We start from the raw sequence: 20,076 nt of genomic DNA on the forward strand, positions 1-20,076 counted from the left end.
CCTATAAACTCATTTACTACCTCCAGCCAACAATGGCAGAGTTAAAAATATATACCATCTGTAAATAAGAGTCCTGGAACAACATGAACTTATTAGGACTCATTAACACAGATCTGGAAAATTAGATAAACAATAGACAAAGAGCTTCCAATAAATGCAAACAACTGAGTCCCTAAACCACAAAATGTTTAACTTTAGGATGTCTGGAAATCTCTGTCAACATAACAACACAGATTTTCATTAGTTTGGGCTGATGAGACTTCTGTAATTTTGTCAGTGGACAACATAGAAAACTATAGAGGACAGCCATTAGGTAGAGAGACACAGCCCAACACACTATGTGGACATGATCATTACTTACACACATTGTCTTGAAGGCGTCTTCTTCACTTCTTACCTGAGGGTGGGTGCCATTCACATAAGGTAGTTAGATATACCTACAGGGGGGTACAGGGTGCAAGGCTATCTGCTGTATGCAATGTGTGATAATCACACTTTATTACACTGTTGTTGTTGGCTTGAAGTTCCATAACAGAGTTTCCCTTCACTGTTACAGTAACAGAAGTATGGAATCGGTCTGGCAGTTAGTCTGTTTATGTTCTGATTATTTGGTTGAAGCTATGCCTTCTGATAAGAGCTGTAAAGAAGATAAATAGTCCTAATTTAAAATTTTTTAGAACTGAAAATGGGATTTCTGTGTTTGATTCATTCATCATCATGAGACATCATCTACACACTGACACACAACACATCATTACACACAAAATACACTCAATCCCGAGAAAGCCAGTTGCAAAAACAACAGGAAGTCTGATTCAGACAGGAAGTGGATGGCCGAGGCCTTGGGAGGCATGATGTGGGGAAACCTTCGCCTCCAAGAATAGTTCCAAGGAGAGCAGGGAGGACACACACATTTTCCACACAGGGAAGCCAATCAGTTTACATTGAATTTTACTATCATAGATTCAAACAAATAACAATAGATTCTATAACCTCTTATCAAACCACTGACACTGACTGTAGTGTTACCTCTCTAACCAGACCTCTACTCAGTATCAGAGAGGACACACTGATACTTCACACTGATTCTTTCAAACTTTTTAAAGGAGCCACTCTGATAGCCTTACATAACAGTTATTATCCTCACCATCAGCCTTCACACACACAATGAAATAACCTCAGAGGACTCCTGCCCACTGACATTTCTGTGTGTGTGTGTGTGTGTGTGTGTGTGTGTGTGTGTGTGTGTGTGTGTGTGTGTGTGACTGTAAGTGTGTTAGAGAGTTGTGATGTACAAAGCCCAAAGCATGAGGTCATCATATCTGTGTGTGAGTGTGACAGTTGTGCACATTGTTGTGTTAGAATCCTCATCATCTGACATCTCTGTGGGTGACATTTCACACATGAGTGAATATAAACACAGAGGTGAGATGTTCGTGTTTACCTCTCCCTCCCCCCTCTCTCTCTTTCACCCACTCACAGTGTGGAATGCCAACATGACTGTGTGTTTTATTGAACAGAGTGATTGTTTTGCCAGCTCTATATGTAAGTCTGTGTACATCAGCATGTTTCTACAGTTTCATGTATTAATCCTGACATTGTCCTTGCATTAATAAAAAATATTTATGAATGAGAAATAGTATTTGTGACATGTTGCTATTATCCCTCATTGTGCAGCAACACACACACTCCACATTCAGAATACAATATGAAAGGAATATGGCTTCCACAGGAGTGACTTCTCTCCTGCAGCTCAGTTTATCAGTATACTCCAGTCCCCATTCACAACAACAGCCATGTGACCAAGTGCTCAGCAGGGGCTTCCTTCCTGGATCCTGATCCAGACCTGGTATTGTGGATGAAAATAATTTATTATTAAATAATTTTATTTAATTTTATAATCTGATTAAATGTTCTGTACATTGTGATTGTGATCACTCAGCCTTACTGAGCAGCTCTATCAGGACAACAAAGCTTGTTGTCCACAGCAGAATGAGCTGAGCCGAGAGAGGAAGTGTGACATGTAAAAAGATACACATTCAGCCCACACACACACACACACACACAGATCAGATAATACAAACTTACTCTGTGTGATAATACACACACTCACACACACAGTGTATACTGGAAGCTGGGTAACTACAACACTGACTCTACCAGCAAACAAACGAGCTATAAGCAGTGGATGTTGAAGTGGTGTGATCGCTGATGCATATTTGAACAGATGATGTAAAAGCAGAACCACACAGACACACACACACACACACACACACACCCACCCACATCTGCGTACTGTACACACATAGGATTTTATATAAAGCTCCATGAATCTTTGTGCGTAGTGAGGGTATCAGCCTCATCTCCTGTCCTCTCTGCTAGTCAACAGGCCCCCTCAGTGCTGTATTACATAACAACTAAAGGAGGCACAGAGACATGGCAACACACACACACACACACACACACACACACACACACAGTCCAATGAAGTGTTCCCTCAAACTGTAGATGATGACAGGCTGGTTATTCCATTCAGCTCCACTCTGCAGGCCCTGTCTTGACACAGGTTAGAGAACCTTCACCTTTGCACTGATCGGAGCAGACAGGAAAGGTTAAAGCAAGACGCAGAAGAATCGTCCCAGAGGAAATACACCTGTCCACAGTCATCAGATCAGACAGGAGCTGAGGAGCCTTCAGATGATGACAACCCTGGCTGTTTTTAGAGCTGCAGTCAATCTACTGTGTACAAGGATGGACTGATGTAATGTCCAAATCTAGTCCAGTATACACAGCTGATAGCACAGATAACAGCACTGCAGACACAACGCAAATCTGCCAGATGAAATCAACAGTTTCATTTATTTCCATTCAAGTGGATGAGAATGGATCAGAAGTACCTGCATCAAGTAAATGAGTAAAATCTAAACTTGAGTCTATGTTTTCAGTTCAGTTAGAAGCACTTGGGCATTCTCACAATCACTGCCTACATTTCATACGTCAGAGGTAAAACCTATGTGAATTTCCAGATAATTCAACTTAAAAGCTGCAGTGGGTCTGGGTCTGTTCATTCTCATCAGCCTTGTTTCCAGCCACAGTCAGCAGCTGCTGAATACATAAACCAACTGTATCCATCTGCTCAGCAGCAACAAGAACTATTAGATTCATGAGGTGAACACAAACACAACTCCAAATGAATGATCATGTTACTCTGTAGCTGCTAGATGAATGAAGAATAAAGAATTTTGTTATTCTGTTCAAGAATCAGAGTTTGATGATGATCTAAAGCACGTTTCAGATTCTTTTTGAGAAAATGTCTTTGGCAAAATGTTGACCCTAGAAAAACAGGAAGGAAATCCAGGACGGGCATTTTCATCTCAAAGCTAATGTCCCCCGTCTTACCCAGGACAATCGATGGCGCTGTATGATCCTCCGGGACCCCCGCCTTCTTGGTGATGTAATTGGTGCCTGCCGGGGTGAGGCTTGAGGTGATATACCCCTTAACACTGCCAGCCAGATACAGCGAGGTTCAGCATCGCTACAGTCCACTCCAACAGAACACTGAAATCTCCACTCATGGCCCGATGGAGCTGGTGCAACACCCGACACCCTCAGCATAGCACTTCCTCATTCGTACGCACATGTATTGTCTGTACAGCAAACACTCACTAACACACACCAAGGGGTCACAAGGCTTCTGATGCCATGGCTCAGATATCTGGTCACCTCTGCACAATCTCTGCCTGATTCATCATAGCCAGTGACAATCAAGGGTAAGTCAATGGAAAGTAGACTTCTATGCTGTATGTCGACTACTCAAGTATCACAGTCTGTACTATGGCTGCAGAACACCAAGTCTTCAATGGAAGATTAGTAATCCTTGAGTTTGATTTAGCCAGAGCTTCATCATTCACGCATGTCTTCCTCTTGGCAACTGATCAGATCGTTTCTCATAGTCTTGAAGATGGATGGGCAAGCCATGACGATGGTGTCCAAAGCTAAGAGAAGCATCCAATTTCTGACTGGATTAGACTTCATCTGTCAGTATTTGATCAAGTTTTCTATAATGTTGTCTAAGGATAGTCCTCATCTTTTACCAATCTAGGTTTGACTTGGTCTTTGAAATGTCTGTGATCAAAAGAGCGGTCTTGCTTTCTTTCACTTTTCATTTAGTCCAATTAACAAGTGTCAATGAGTTCTTCGTCTTTGACAGCATCCTTGTATTTTGTACGTGAAGCAGCTTTAGAAACAGCTTTGGTCCCAGGATTACTATTGTGGCTGATTACTATTGTCAGCATTGTCTCCATGTCAGAAAAAAACATTTCACTGAAGTAGTAGTCTGCTGCTGCCATACAATTTGGCCTAAATTTAGGGCTTGTCTATGAATTTTAGAAACAAATCCATCCCATAGCAGTTGAATTCTGTCCCCGGACCAGTTGAGCTGAGAAGGCAGTTTGTAGTCAAGACGAGATTTTAGAATTGGAAACAATCCCATGCTGCTGTGAAGAGATCCAGTGTGTCCCCCTCCATAGTGGCACTGTAGTGCAGCATTGGTTGTGGCTGGTTATCTTTACTGCTGTCAGAGTAGAGGCTTCGCTCCTCTCAGCCCTGCCATGAATCTCTCTCTCTTTTTAGTCTCTCTCTCCCTTGGGTCTATTTGCTGACATGCCCACACTCTCTGTCTCTCTCTGTCTCTCTCTCACACACACACTCACATTCCTCTCCTCCTTTAGCTACACAGTCCACATTCTCTCTCTCCTTGTGCTGAGTAGCCCCGTCTCTTCCATTTAGACTCACACCCCGGTGGCTGATGCTGATGGAGAAATTGTGTGTATAATTAACTGACTGTTAGACCAACCGACAATTAAAAAGACTTTTTTTGGTTCCAGTCTCTGTCAGTGTGAAGTGAAATCTTTGGTTTGGGACACAACGAGCAGTCTGAAGATGTCATCTTGGATTCTGGCAACTGTTCATTCATGTTCAGGTGGAACTGGAGTTTGTCTGTGGAATTTGTTGCTTAGCTAGGGTTAGCCTAGTTTGGCATAAGTATGCCAAATGGCCAACCAATACTGGATTTTTGAGACCAAATTTTAATTGATGTTTGGGTTTTGGGGTTTTCAATGATATTATCTGCAGATAATAATGACATTAAAAAATCTAGAGATGGATCATTTGTTTTTTTTAAATGGTAGTCTGATTTATTGGCCTGGCTGATTTATAGATCTAACAACAGAAAGCAGGGACAAACAGATAGCCTGCTCTCTCCAAAATATGTCTTTAACACCTCTAAAGATCACTCGTTAGTAGATAAAACTGAGTAATGTGACATATTAGTTAGAGGGGTTGGACTTTCAGAGTTGACTCAGACTTTGACTGTATCCTTTGCTTGTGGTTCACTGGTTTATGCTTTGCTCTTTTGAGGTTTTTATAAACAATATTATTACCACTGTGTTTTCTTCAATACACCACAGATATGTGAAATATTCACTCCCTTCCCAGTTTGTGTCAGTTCACCTACAAAGTAGTGCTGTGAGGTTTTGGTGTTAGTTTCCCTCAGTACAGCTCAGTATACACCAGGAGCAGACCTCTATATGTTTCACGTATTTACTTTCAGGCCACAAGAGTTCAGGGCACATTAACATGATATGACACTATTAAGTGAAAGTAAAATAATACTTTTCACGATCCTCCCAAGATATTGAGCAGCAGGCTGCATAAAGCTGATAATAAGTGCTTTTACTGAACTGACTGTGATAATTGTGTTGATCCTGCATGTGTATTATTCTTACGCTTTAAGAAAACAAAACTCATACATAGAAAAAACTCTATCAAACTTAGAATGAGTTAACAGAAATAAAATTCTAAGTTAGAGGGACTCAAATTTGTATCTTCTTGTATCATCTCAGCCTAAGAAAGAAAGTGAATGAATGGAGCACACTGTGGTAATGTGCATGTAGCAGGTGCAAGCTAGTTTTTTTCCCTGAGCTACTATTCTATGTTACACAGTGCGGGACCCATGTGGTCCAATAGCAATTAGGTGTCCCATCATGACAACATGTGTTTTTAACAACAAGTTGAAAAGTTTTTTGGCTGCACCAACACAATTTTAACTCCCCACCCACCCTAGTTGTTCAATTTGGCACCCTGTTACTTCTCTCTCTTCCCCAAAATGAAACTGAAGCTGAGGGGTCACAGTGGAGGAGATCCATCATGAGTCACAGATGGGACTTCCAAAGAAGTGGCAGACATGGCAAGAGTAGTGTATTGCTGCATAAGGAAACTACTTTGAAGGGGTTGGCAGTCAAATTCAAATTAGGTGGCTTTTGCTTGTTGGGCAGAATGGCCCCATTGAAATGAATATATGAGAGAGTAAAAAATTATTCTGACCAAACTATGAACTATTGTAAGTGTTGCGCTTCATGAAAAAATGTGTCCAGATGTGTGTGTGTGTGTGTGTGTGTGTGTGCATGTCAATCCTCCATTCCTCTAGAACAGTTCTGGCAGTGCTGTCAACCCCTCATTCCTCTTTTCTTTGACACCTGAGAGCAGCTACAATGACAGTGAGAGAAGGGAGGATGAAGCTACAGAGGGAGAAGTGAGATGTAGAGACACTAAAAGAGACTGACTTCCATGGAAACATCATCCAGCAGCCTCTGCATCTCTCATCTCCTGTCCTCTTTTCTCTTCTCTCCTAACCCATTATTCTCTTTCTACTTGTTTCCTTCACATTAGTCACCTTTCTTTCCTCTATATTACAGCTGCAAAACAAAACACCTAAAGTTATTCTGCCTAAAATTTCCAAACCAGACAAACTCTTGTGAACATTATTCTGGCTGCATGTGACAAGCACTGGTTTAGGAGAAGCACTGTGACCAATTTGTGCACTTTTCAGCAGTGTTTTCTTGACTGTGAGGAGTCAGGCCAGAACAAAAATAACATAATGTGATGTGTGAGTCAGAGTAGAATATGCATCTGTTTTGCCCTGATTCTTTATGCGTTTTGATGCCTGTGAGGACGGAGGCTGCATGAAATAGAAAAGTACCCACTACATGAGAATAGACAGCGTATATTAAGGCTTGGCCTCAAGAAAATGCTGGATGCTGTAAGCAGTTAAAGAGCTAAAGCAAAATGGTCGCGGTTCATTGGGACAGTCTGACTCCATCTTTAGTTTCAGTTTTGCCAGAGGGTACTCAGGACATAGCTTGCAAATTCAGACAGAGATGATTACTGATTGTATGAGCCAACAGTGAGCGTCCTCCCTCAGTAACACTGTGGTATAATCCAGCCTGCAGCAATTTACTCACATCACAAACACACAGTCAAAAGACACACAGTCATGCAATGACTGGGCTGAAAAGTGCTCACTAGTTTCAGGCTCACAACTGGCGGCCCAGCAGGTTAGTTCATCCACTATAGAAAGCCAAAATTAACTAGATAAATGCATTTCCTCCGGAAAATGCGTGTGAATGCTTTGCATTCGCACTATTGCTCTTCAAATCATTATCCATATTAATAATACTATTTTTTAAAAATCTATAACTGCCCACTGCTGGACTCAAACCTGCAACCTCGTGACTGAGAGGCAACAGCTCTACCAGTTGCACCACTGAAGACCACTGGGTACTGTGCAGTGCTAAGATCAATTGTAGTGGTAGTGAAATTGCAAAAACAGTATGAATGCAAAAAGCATAAAATGTTCATAATGCCCTCTGTTATTATTTCTTTTCTCTGCTTTTTTTGTTATAGTTGTCTGGGTCAGGGATTGAACACGAGACCATGGGTTGGTAGGCATCCGCATTACCGATCTCGCCACTGAAGTCCACAACGCAAGGCACAGTAGTAAAAGCAATTGTAGTGATCATAAAATTGCAAAATAGCAAAATTGTTGTAAATAGCAAAATAGCATAAAAGCATAAACAGTTGAAAAAAGTTGAATAAGCAAAACAGTAAAAAGCTTAAAAAGTGAAACATTTTCATAGCAGAATAGTTTCTATGGCAGAAAGTGCAGTGAAATTTCAGTGTCTGAAGCGGGGATCGAACTGGGAACCTTGAGCTTGGGAAAGCTCCCATACGATGCTCTCAGCATTCACACTAATTAATTATGATCAGTGGAACATGATGAAATGGAGAGAGCCCATGAACGAGGGCTCAGGGACTCCAGTCCACTTTGTGGCAGTAACTTACCAAGTTTTTTTTCATTCATTCATAATCTATACTGCTTGTCCATGAGGGGTCGCAGGGGGGCTGGAGCCTATCCCAGCTGTCATTGGGCAAGAGGTGGGATACACCCTGCACGGATCGCCAGTCCATCATAGGGCTGACACATATGGACAAACAACCATTCACACTGACACCTACAGGCACTTTAGAGTTATCAATTAACCTGCATGTCTTTGGAACCCACACAGGTACAGGGAGAACATGCAAACTCTACACAGAATAGCCCCGAGGCTCGAACCCAGAACCTTCTTGCTGTGAGGCAAGAAGAAGAACCAAGAGAGAACCAGAGAGTGAAGCAGCTCCACAATCAGCAGGACAACTGCGTGACACATTCTGGTTTTATTTTTTTCATTTCATTTTTTTTTATTTTTTTCATTTCTGGTTTTTATAAATTATATAGTAGTGATAGACCGATATGGTTTTTTCAGGGCTGATACCGATTATTAGTAGTCAAGGAGGCCGATAACCGATATTTGGAGCTGATATTCATTTGCAGTAAAAGTGAAAATATTGGCGTCAAAATTTTGAATAATACAAACTCCAACACTTAACTTTGTTTGTTTGTTTATTAAACAGCTTTTCAGATTTGCAACATGTTAAAGGTTTTTTTTTTATCTTAGACAATAGACATCTTTGTTTTAAAATTCTAACAAAAAGTGCAGGGAGCTCCCAGGCTCAGCAGCATGTCTTATAAAGTTAAATGAAAACTCCCTGAAGTTTTCTACGGTAAATAAAGTTTTCCAAAATTTCAATATAACTGAAATGTTATTTTATCTTTCACTTATCTTTGTTTTAAGTTCAAACAAAAACAACAAGTGCCAGGAGTTCCCAGGGTCAGCAGCATCTCTTAGCTTGGAGCTTCTCCACCCAGCAAAACTTTTTCTCCTCTCCGCCGTGTGTGTGTGTGTGTGTGTGTGTGTGTGAGCACTGTACATACACATCTTTCACTGCTGATTGGCTGTTACATGTGCCATGGCTCTGCGTATTACCAATCAGAAGGTGCTGTGGGTGGGACAATGCTGGAGTAGTGACTGCAGACAAATAGGTGCGGCTGCATCAGAGCCAAAATAACCCAGTTTTAAATTGATCTCTTATTGGCCATCGGATTTTAAAAAAAAAAAAGGCTGATGCTGATATGCGTCAAAATGCCAAAAATCAGCGCAGATAATCGGCCCGGCCGATAATCGGTCTATCCTTATTATATACCATTCAACTTAATTTCCTAATCACTGTGATGTAAGAGGCCCAAGGAACTGTCCCTCTGTCACTGTGGGGCTCAGCTGTGCAGCAGTGGAGATGTGGTATTTTCACAGGTGGACATTTAAATCAGTTATATCACCACCTTTTACTGTGACTATCTCCCTGCAGTGTTTACAAGATGCCTCTGATGTTTTTACACAGCAGAGATTTATGACTAAAAGGCTTGAAAAAAAAAAAAACATTGGAAGAGCATGTTGATGAATTTGAGGATATGAAAGAAACCAAGTCATAAATATGTGAATTTATAACCAGGTGTGCACCGAAGCTGATGTCACCTAGCCTGGAGGTTATGTCATGAATTCTTCTCTGTGCTTGCTACTTAGTTAGCTCACTAGCTAAACTGTACAGGAGCTGCCATTCAGTTAACAAGAATGGATGATGAAAGTGAACGTCACCATCTTTGTCTCCATTAGCAACATAAGGAAAAGTAAAGTCCTGACATCAGCTCTGAGCTAGCCTCTGTTCCTCTGCTCAAAAAAATAAAAAATAAAAAAACTACAGCATGCACTATTACAGTTCAAACTCCTCAATATTTTAGTAAAGTTGAACAAGGAATCATTTGTTGGGTAGGTATTAGGTTTTCAGTTTTGTGTTTTTTTTTTCTTTGCTTGATGTCAGCTATCAATAGATGTGAACTATGAAAACAGAACTGATCCAGATAGTTAAAATAAAACATAAGGAGTAATGTGGAAACATCTGGGTCTAAGGAAAATTTATAGGGTTAGAACAGTGACTGTCAAATTTTGCCAGTGAAATCAAAACCGGAACTGAAAAAGGAATCACTGGCATTGAAATACTTAAAGTGGAGAGGCAGTCTACATATAAGCATATCATTTGCAGGTTTTTCAATGCCAAATTTTATTTTCAATTTCAACATTTTACTGTCACACTACTGTCCCCATAAGTTATAGAATAAAAATGTAGAGTAGCCCTGTTCTTAAAGCTGCACCAGCTGACCTCACATCCTCTCTAACATCTGTAAGATGACCTAGGTAGACTCAGTTGGCTGAAATGAAACTACTGAATCATGGTCAGAGTATAAAGACAATAACTAGTCTTAAACCCAGTGAGGTGGGAGGGTTGGGTAGGTTTGTCTCTTCTAAATGAAACTTACCCACAACAGTTACATAAGCTTTAAACTTCTAAATGTTCAGCAGTGGAGGTCAAGTGAGTACGCAAGTGTAGGGAGAATGAGGAGCGAGGGATTGAACAAGAGAAAGAGTGGGAAGAGGAACAAAGCACAGAGTAAGGTAAACAAAGAGCTGTCAGCCACAATCTCAGTCTAAAGAAGACGACACAGAGAAGGAGGGGGGTGGGTGGTGGGTGGTGGTGGTGGACTCAATGAGACAGCGAGAGAGATTACAGAGAGGAAGAAAAAATCCCTGTAAGACAAAGACTAAAGACTCAATGCTGTTACAAAAGCACAGTGAAGTGAAAACTGCTTAATGTGATTTCAGAGCCATTAAAGATGAACGTCAACAGAAACAGAGAGAGGGAGAGATGAAGAGACAGTTTACACGTGGACATCCGAGCACTTCCACTCAAAAATATAATTCATCTGTAACTTAATCCATCTTTTTTAAAAGTTATTCTAATTAACACCTACATGTATTCTCCCCACATCAAATGAAGCTGTAGCACCATGTGAACTGTGTAAAAACATTCATCAGGAACAGAAGGACCTGCACATTTTGATTTAAGAATCACTGTCTCATCATGTGTAACTGTGCATGTTTTACAGCTGTTTTTAGAATAGAGCAATAGGGTCAAGTGTTTCAGATGTATAGTGTGGTATCTTGAAGCTGCACCACATGGAGTGTATTTATTTGACTTGTGTTTCTATGACGTGATTCATCATGTTAACTAGATAAAATGCATTTCCTGCGGAAAATGCGTGTGAATGCTTCAAGCATTCGCACTATTGCTCTTCTATGTCATTATTATTAGTATTAGTAATACTTTTTTTTTATTTAAAAAGCATAACTGTCCACTGCTGGACACGAACCAGCAAGCTCATGATTCAGAGGCAATTGCTCTACCCATTGTGTGGTCTTCTGTGGCTACAATGAATTGTAGTGGTAGTAAAATTGCAAAATTGTTATAAATAGCAAAATAGCATAAAAGCATAAAAGGTGGAATAAGCAAAACAGTAAAAAGTTTCCAAAGTGAAAAGTTTTCATAACAGAATGGTTTCTACAGCATAAAGTGCAGTGTCTGAAGCAGGGACTAAACCAGCAATCTTGTGACTCATAGGCGACTGCTCTACCCGTTGCACCACAGATGACCACAAGGTATTGGGTGGTGCTACATTGAATTGTAGTGGTAGTTAAATTGCAAAATTGCATGAATAGCAAAATTGCAAAAAGCACAAAGTATTCATAACAATATCTATTATTATTATTATTATTATCATTAGTGTTATCATTGCTTTTCTCAGGAGGGGTTTTTTGTATTTGTCTGGGTCGGGGATTGACCACGAGACCATGGGTTGGTAGGCATCTGCGTTACCAACGTCGCCACTGAAGTCCACAATGCAAAACCTGGCAGTAAAAGCAATTGTAGGGATAGTAAAAATTGCAAAATAGCAAAATTGTTGTAAATAGCAAAATAGCATAAAAGCATAAACAGCTGAACAAAGTTGAACAAGCAAAACAGTAAAAATATCATAAAAGCATAAACAGTTGCAAAAAGTTGAATAAGCAAAACAGTGAAAAGCTTAAAAAGTGAAACATTTTCATAGCAGAATAGTTTCTACGGCAGAAAGTGCAGTGAAATTTCAGTGTCTGAAGCGGGGATCGAACTGGGCACCTTGGGATTGGGAAAGCTCCCATAGGATCCCATTCATTTTTTAATGCATAAAAAAAAAAATCATATAAAATCATACAAGCATAAGATCAAAAAGTTGTATGCATGCCTGAATGTCCTGGATGAGCTGAACATTTTGATACCTGAATGGTTTTAATAGCACAAAGCATGCGGGTTAGGGGCCGAAAAACGTACGGAAGAATAATAATAAGAAGTGGCCAAAAGTTTACGGAAATAGAAGAACAATAGTGTGAATGCTTGAAGCACTAATACAGCTTGCAATGAATTCAGATTCTCTTCCCATGTGTATTTATTCATTTTCCTGGAAACAGATTTCCTCAAAGAGCAAGTGAGGAGCAGTTGAAAGGTTTCTGCTAACCTCCAGTGATCAGGTCAATAGGCAGTCAAACCCTGTGATTCAGGGTTATGACTGAATGTATTTGACTTGAACAACCTTTGTCTCAGTTATTTGATGAAATGTTGATGAAAATAGTGAGTTGTCCCATTACAGTCTAAATGCTGTCTTTGACTGAATGAAGATGCTTTATTCAGTCAAAGACAGCTCACATCAGTCTTCACAGTTGGAGGCTGGAGCTGATGACAGCACTACAGTCACAAACACATCAGACACTGGAGCCCCTCTATAATACATCACAGCATACTGCAATACACACACACACACACACTCTACCCACTGATAACATCCTCACTGACTACACTCACACTACAGTAACTACAAACTGTGCGGGTTAGAAGTCAGACTTACTGAGTTTCTCATTATCTCTGCTTTAACACTGAGAGCTCACACAAACAGGATGTTACTTACTTTCCTGAGAAAGAAGAGGAAACCTAACCAGTGTTTCACTCTGTCATAGCAGGCATATTTCACACCATTTCACCTTTCATCTCAAGTGGTGCAACTGCTTCAGACTTTCAGATAACAGCTTGTTTTCTGACTTGATGATGAGAGGCAGTCTTGTCAAGCAGTAGAAATAAGTAACAAAAGAGATGAAAAATTAACAGACACAGTGGTGCTTCTAATCTTAGATGCACAGCTCTGCCATCACCTGGCCATGTGCTGCATGTTTCCAACTAAACACTGTCTTGTCACTGTAAACACTGGCTTTTTCATTTGTGTCTCTGTCTGCATCTGAATATCTGCTCTCACAGTTCATCTGAAGCTTACATTCATTTTAAAATGACATTTTTCTTTCACATCCACACTGTTGTCAGGGGGTTTCATGTTGTTTAACCTTGTCACTGTTCAGACAGCTGTGTGAATACAACACATGATTCTGCACATTGTGTCTTAAATATAAAACTACAAAAAAAATCAGTTCTGTGGAATTATTCAAATGATTTCAGAGCTTCAATCAAATACTTGTCCTAAACAAATGAACCCGTTGTTTCCCTATTTTCAGACCCATAGTGTTGAGGTTTACATGATATTTGACTCAGGAAATCAGACACCAGTTAGAAACATCAGTAACAACAAAATCTGACAAATGACTCTCAATCATACCAACACTTGTTCAAAGCTTGTGAAATAAGAGAATAGTGATGAACTGTGGTGTCGAAGACGACTATTTCCTTCACACATACACACACACACACAGGGCCACAGAGGGAAGACGTGAATGAGTTTTGCTGATAACACTTTACAGCCACACGTGGGCAGCACTGCATCAGACGTTTACTGACCACAGACAACTGAAACTCATTTCAGATAACCACGCTTTATGTGCTTTTTCACTGTCACAGTTTTGGCCTCAGTGCTTTTTCTCACAAACACAAGTTATATTTAAACCCATCACACACAGTATACTCATTTATGCTGTTATTTCTTGAAGTCTCCGTGTTTCATTTTACAGTGAATGCTTACAAAGTTCCTGGGTCGCCACAAATGGAGGCATCAAGTCTGAACTATATTCCTGTTAATGCTGATGAAATCATGAATACAGCAGCTGCAGTGATAGATATGGGGACTGACTCTCAGTGTCTATGTCTTGTCCTGCTGAGGTGCTCTTGAGCGTGATGCTCATCTCTGTCACATCAGATGAAACATCAGATAGTGACCTATAAGTGAGAACTACGCACAGGTAGTGACTGAAACATGTTAACATGAAGAGGTAGGATCAGAAAATGAATGAGTAGAAAGGAGGACACATGCTCATTCTCTGCTAAATGAAGGGAAAACTCACTAACTGACCTACTTTTAGTCAACTGTGAAAATCGTTCTCAGCTAAAAATAACTACTAATTTTCTGCATTTCTGCGATTGTTTTCATGTGAGCCACAGCTACTGTCACTAGGCTGGGAAACGGCCATCCGACCACATATACATCCACTGTATGATCTCCAACATCTGTTTAACTTTACTCTTAGCAACATTGAGATCTTATTAGACCTGTTCAAAGGATTAATTTAGACTGCAACTGACAGTTGATCAGGTATTTTGTCTGGATGAAAGTAGCAAAAATACTAATCACAGTCTCCCAGACACCAACACGACATCCTCAGATGTTTTGTTTCATTTAAAGCTCAAAACTCAAGTATATATCAAGATGGCAGAGATATACAGCAGAGAACAAAGAGAAACACTCACGCTAGAGGAGTGTGAATTGAACATTTTCTTTTAATAATTGTTTTCTGTCTACAGCCACTACAGCCTTTGTATCTAATTAGAGATTTTGGGCTGTATAAATAAAGCTGACATGAGCTGACCATGAACATTCCCTGTAACATTAGTGGTCGTTGAGCTTCACGCTCTGCAGACAGACAGACACTGCCTTTCACTGTCACTAAAAAAAACAAAGATGTCAGGTTTGCCCCCTTCATTGATCAATTCTATGGTCATCAAAAAAGGTCATTTTTTCAACATTGAACTTAAAACATCATACTTCGAGTTTTGGTCTTTGGATCACTGAGAGTGGTCAGTGATGAGCAGCTCAGTGGGGCTGGGCTGGGACGTTCTGTAACCACAGACCTCCAAAGATTCTTCTTTGTTGAGCTGTAAAGAACTGACCTGCTCTGAGATCAGCCTGCTCCATTTAGCCTTCAGGACACACTGTATCTTTAGTGTTCACTAGCTCTGAGCCCAGACCAGCTGCGGTAGATGTATAAAACCATTGTTCCCCATCAGACAGCGTCTGTGCGTCTGAAAAGGCGATGGGACAAAACAGTTTGGCTGTTTGTGTTCGAAAGAATGCAGCCCTATCAGAGGGGAAGGAAATAACTTCAGGGGATACCACACTGACACACACTAATGACAAGGCCACAAATACTATTCTATACCATACATTACTCTGACATACTGCAAGGTGTTACATGTCTGAACATAAAAACAAACATTTTTGTGGATAAAGCCAACAAAACAGCATGTAGCTTGTGAGCACTTAATGCCTCCATTTGAAACCTCAGGATTAATCGTAAACTATGGTCAAACACCTCTACCCATTCACTCCACCCACCCATTTCAGACGTGGTTGGACAACCTTGTATGGCGTACAAATGTATGACGCTTAACACAGTCCAACATCGTACATATGTTTTAGACCAATTGGATAATCAGTGATTTTGTTTCTTTAGTTCAGTTTTTGTTGCTTTCTGAAAGCACCACCCCAAAAATCATTCCTTCAGCATCTTTTTGTTCCACACACTTCAAAACCTGGAGCCTACATTACCCACAATGCAACTCCACCTCAAATAGTTTTGTGTGTTGTGCTAATAGGTGTGAGTGTATCCTGGCGAGCTCCAGTGGTCTCTCTAACTCCACACTCCTGGATTGTTTTTTACCAAATTAGCAGCAGGGACCCTGGACGTGAGACAAACTGAACAGAAACAGACAACATCTGTATCTGTGAACACCAGACCAAAAGACACTCTCAGCACCCACTAGGAAGAGGTGAACAGATGAGGATTACCACCTCCCTCCATAAGTTCCAGCCTTGCAGCTAAAAGCCAGTAAGTGAACCTTTGAGTTTACAGTAGATTATCTGGTTACAGATGTGATTTAGCCACCTGAGAGAACTGACATGAACCCAGCCCACTCTTTCTCCAACAGACTGAATGCACATTCATGTCAGTGTGTGCTATAGGACAGGCATAAAGGCAGAATAAAGACTGTTATGGGCAAATTCTCACTGACAGAGTGATCCGCTCAATTCACTGCCCTTGTTGTGAATCTGGTTAGATGCATTAGTTTCTCTGCCTTCCACTGACCTGGCAAGTCTGACAAGAGCTCAGTCTATTTTAGGATCAGTGTTTAGCTCAGAAACATGTAGAAATGATGAAATCAGTGGGAGGAAGACAGAGCTCTGCTCTTTGATGTTTCCCATCCCTTCAACATAGCTTGGATTCATCAGACACACTGCATTTCTCTATGTGCTTTTACCTCAGTGTTCATTAATCACTAGGCCTTTTATCAGTGTCCTCTCCTATCATCACTCTAGGGAAAGATCATTATTGTGACAGAGGTGTAGACTATCACCCTGAGGAAGTCATTTGACCTTCACTCCAAATCCAATTAATTTATTTCATCTTAAATATGTTGCTTTGTATTTGAAATAAACCATTTCACTAACTGTGTTGTTTTCCTTCTACCTTTTGTTTGAATAATAAAAATATCTCCTCAATGAACCAGGTGTGATGTGTTATCAGTTTCATTACAGGATCCCTGTCAAAGTGTAATCCCACTGCAAAACTCAGTATCTGCATCATGTATACAGTTTTTTCCTGTTCACTTCTTTAAGTGCTGACCAAAAACTAATCATTGGACAATATATGATATATATAATTTTATCACCCATCACGGTAAAGACTTACAATAACTTGATCATTTCAATCAATTTCCATCATCAGGATAATGGTGAATGGGGATAATCATTAATATCCTCACCAGTGACTTCAAAAAATCTGTCTAGCCAACATGCAGTCCTGTATTGATTTATTTTGAACTGCCACAAGGAGGAGCTGAATCTTTCCAGTCATTCCAAAATGCTAATCCTGTCACCATGGCTGAAGGCTCACCTCGCCCCTTGTATTCTCTGCTAAAGAAAGTTAAATCAGGTCCAACAACCTCCAATTTGAGCTCCCATCTGACAACCATCCAGCTCTGTTCACTGAACTCCAGGAAAAATTAACTGACGTCACTGTCAGTTACTAAATGTAGCAAGTGTTGGTTTAGTTATACTAACACTGACATTTATCTAAATGTTTGTTAGATGATTTATTTCTAAAGACTGTTTAATTGGTTTTCACAAAAAAGGATGTTCACTAAAAAAACAAAGATGTGTCCTATCTGTGATGCAGTAAAAATGTTTGTTTCTTACCAAAATGTAAAGTGATCTCAATGTGTTTTGGAGCCATTTGAAGAGTTAAGTATAATTAAGTATAATATCTAAAATCCTCTTTGTGATGATTTGACTTATTTTTTTCAATTCTGGGGTGCTGAAACACATAACAACTATAAGAAAGTATCTGAGGGTTTCAGAGAGCACATAGCACACATACTCTAACAGAGAAGAAATGAGAATCAAGATTTTTAACAGAATATAATTCATGTGTGTGTATATCCTATCACCTGCGCAGGTTTCAGACACAAATATAATTCCATAAACAACCAAGGTTTGTAATGTAAACTTCCTGTTATCAACATGTTGTCTCCAAGCCTGAGCCATCCTCCGGCAACAACCTATCACAAACCATAAGAAGAAAAGGGTCCAGGTCAACGGCTTCTTGATTCTCTGTACCACAAACAAAACTTAAACTATGCATTCACACACAGTGCTCAGGAAGAGCTTCTCTGTCATGAAACCATAGAAAATCACTATCCGATCAGAGCTGAGGATGTACATGCTCAACAACATTAACACTGGTCAGTGGTTTTCCTGGATGATGGGTATATGTCTGTAGTGTTGCACCATCAGGACACAGTGAATCTCTCTGGGAGGGAAGAGAAGGGCTCACTGTGTACCTGATCCCAGCAGCACAGGGTAGCAGCTGGGTGCCCACATGGGGCCACACCCTCCCATCCAACTGGAGCTTTCTGGATTAGGAGGGTATGGGGGCATTTGTAAAGCTGACCATACACACTCATAAAAGCACACACAAAGAGCAGACAGACACTTTACTCATCATGTCAACCACTCAAAGTGTTTTATACTACAGGTCACATTCACCCATTCATACAGTGCTTGCTCTATCTATATAGAGCTCTCTAAGCACAAACACACACATGCACACACTGATGGTTTGCCATTAGGGTTCAGTACCTTGCCCAAGGATACTCCATCACACACACTGGAAGAACCAGGGATCTTCTAATTAGTGGGTGACCTACTCTACCTCCTGAGCCACAAACTGCTCCATTGATCTCAGAGTTTTCTCTGTTGCACTTGCCCCTGGTTTTGTTTCTCTTCTTTCATTTCTCTCTTGTTGAAGTTTTTCTGTCACACACATCATTCTACTGCTGCAACACTCTTCCTGAGCAGCCCACCTGTTGAAGAATTGTCCAGAGTGTGAAAAGTAACCCTATTTCTTTCTCTCTCTCACACACACACCTTCAAACGTTTAGATGGGAACCATAAGCTATCACAGCATTAAACAGGGCTGTGCTGGCCTCGTGTTCAACCTTTCAACCTTGACCCATGCAGCATCTACCCACATCATTCCTCTCTTTCACAGACACACACACACACACTGTACACATAGCTAAACAGAGGTCCATTGTCAGAAATTTCACAGCAAGTCTCAGCCTGTCTACCCCCCACCCCACTGCACCACCACACACATATCCACCCTCCGACCATCCCCCCTCTGCCATACAGTACAGAGCCAAGCCGCTCATTCCAAAAAAAACACAACAGTGAGTGTTTACCATCTGCAGTGTGTTATCTGCTCCCTGTTGCTCCTGACAGAGTGTTCACGCTGATTCATCTTGAAAGAGCCACTCTGCCAGCAAATGGTGCTACTGCATCACTAAGTCAGTGACAACCACTGGTGTTTATAGGGCTGAGCCTGCTGTTGTGGTTCAGGCAAAAAATTGAGTTTCCAGGTCTGATATCACGAGGGCTACCAAAAAATCTGTTCAAAAAGCATTGACTTCAGTCATGAAATACTAGGACGATTCATTTTTACAGACTGTCATTATGATGTTATAATTCAGTCCTTCTAATCAGTGTGCTGGGGGTTCTTTTGAAGTTGATATTAGGCCTAACAGAGAGGAATGCTGAGGGATGTGCCTGGGTTGAAAAGCCATTCAGATGAAGCAGGCCAAGAGGGTCATCAACAGTGAACTCAGTCACATGCACATTGTTCTAATTCAGTTGTGTTTATAATTACTGTTACTTTCTATTTCTATTTCTGTTGTACTTCTGTTGTTGTCAGTTTACTGTAATTATGGCAATTATAATTGCTAATCCAGCTTTAATGGTTTCCAATTTAATTTGACATTTTAGCGTAGAGTATAATATGTTCAGGAGATAGCATCCCAATCAATATCACAGTTAATGTGAATTATGGATGCACCTTGCTAGCCATGAATTAAGAGCTTGCATGCTAACAGTACATGGCCCCTCCATGCTGTAACCTGTGTTTACCATAGAATGTAGGAGTGTGGTCACTATTCAGTTAAAGAGAGATAAAAAGGTAAATGTAACAACATTAGTTTCATGTTTCTGGCACATGTAACCCAGTGGTACACATCAGCCTATTGTTCATGTAGCTATGTAGTGTGTTATGCTGGCTGTGTAGGAATAAATTTAGGCAATAAATTTACATCTACATTTTGTGAACA

At 40.5% G+C, this 20,076-nt stretch overlaps 1 protein-coding gene across 3 annotated transcripts in view; it reads right to left on the reverse strand.

The window, feature by feature from the left end:
- The window catches only part of LOC108879502 (rho GTPase-activating protein 23), a 43,929-nt gene that overhangs the window by 14,564 nt on the left and 9,289 nt on the right, over window positions 1-20,076 (reverse strand). The window lies entirely within an intron of this gene.

The sequence above is a fragment of the Lates calcarifer genome, unplaced genomic scaffold (assembly GCF_001640805.2).
Source record: "Lates calcarifer isolate ASB-BC8 unplaced genomic scaffold, TLL_Latcal_v3 _unitig_688_quiver_1044, whole genome shotgun sequence".
In the NCBI taxonomy this organism is placed as follows: Eukaryota; Metazoa; Chordata; class Actinopteri; family Centropomidae; genus Lates; species Lates calcarifer.